Below are 1,406 nucleotides of genomic sequence, written 5' to 3'. Positions count from 1 at the left end.
CTTCTTCGTCTTCTCTTTCCCTTCAGGCTCATCTAACCCTTAGTCCTGCCTTTTCCACTTGCTTCAGGTCATTACCATTAATACCAGCCACTAGATTTCCATAACGTTTGAACAGCTAAAAGAACTGTCCCCCCGCCCCCAAGCCTTCGGTATTTTAATTTCCTGCAATGTCAAGTGACCGTGTTCTTGTTGATTTTAACAAGGAAATATTACAATGCTGGGTAGCTCAACTACTTGTTTTTATTTATTTTTTAAATGCAGTTGTTTCAAAAGAAAGGGGAGACCATTCAAACTGCCTTTTCTCTTCAAAGGCAGGTGGTAATAGTAACGTCCAAGTTGTGCCCTGTCTAAGCACTTCTAGATCTTACCCTCACTTTCATGCTCTAGATCCCACTCCTTTCCCGGTTTCCTAAGAATTAAAAAAAAGTGCTTCGTAAAAAAGGAAAGGTTTTCTTAAAATCGTTTTTAGTTAGAAATGTTGTCTTCGAGGAAAATTATGCGTGCTGCCCTGCTTTCACCAAAGTTTAGTTTTCAAGGTTTTCATTTCAAGTTTTTTTAAAATTAAATATACATAAAAAGATTAAGATTAAAATCAAGCAAGACCAATCCAAGAATAGTCTGTAAACAGATCACAAGATTCAAACAGACTTATTTTTCCTCCAAAGGTGTACATGGTTCATAATTTCAAGTTTTAAAAAGTAATAAAGTACCAGCCTGCTTTTATATTGGGGTCTTCTTTTGGTTTGTCCAAATATGCTTTCTAACATAGTAAAGTAGGTATCCATTCGAAACAATTAGAAGAGAGATCACATATATACTAATTGTCGATAATAAAAGTTCACTCCAAAACAAATTATGTGTAATAGATTATTAGCACAGTGTACAGATGTTTCAAAAGAAATGTTCCCATTTTGTTGTTTTAATAATAGCTGAAATCCACAGAAATCCTTTCCCTCAAGTCTGTGATGTGTAATTTGGATTAAATGTGTTTTTAACACAATAAATTTTAGTCTCTGTCCCTTACATTTATATACATGTCCTCGATTAGTGTCAAGACTCATTTCTGAGATTCCTGTGTGCCTCCTCGAATGTGGCTTTTTATTATTTCTTTGCAGGTTTTATTTTCTTTTCTTAAAAATACCCAGAAAAGTTTTGAGTCTATTACTGAGATACCGCTCTGTATAAATCGAGCAGCACATCTGTAGACATCCCAAGGGAAGGCAACCTGGAACCTTAGAGCTCCATCTAGTGAATGTCAAGTTCACTGTTTTAAAGTTAAGAGTACACATCTGAAGGTGAAAGTACACATCTGACCTACCACTAAACAAATAGTTATAGCAGATCAAATATTCTGAAATAATAATAATAATAATAATAATAATAATAATAATAATAATAATAATAAT

Source organism: Sceloporus undulatus, chromosome 5, assembly GCF_019175285.1.
Source record: "Sceloporus undulatus isolate JIND9_A2432 ecotype Alabama chromosome 5, SceUnd_v1.1, whole genome shotgun sequence".
Classification (NCBI taxonomy): domain Eukaryota; kingdom Metazoa; phylum Chordata; class Lepidosauria; order Squamata; family Phrynosomatidae; genus Sceloporus; species Sceloporus undulatus.
The sequence above is the reverse complement of the archived record's forward strand: the minus strand, read 5'-3'. Positions refer to the sequence as shown.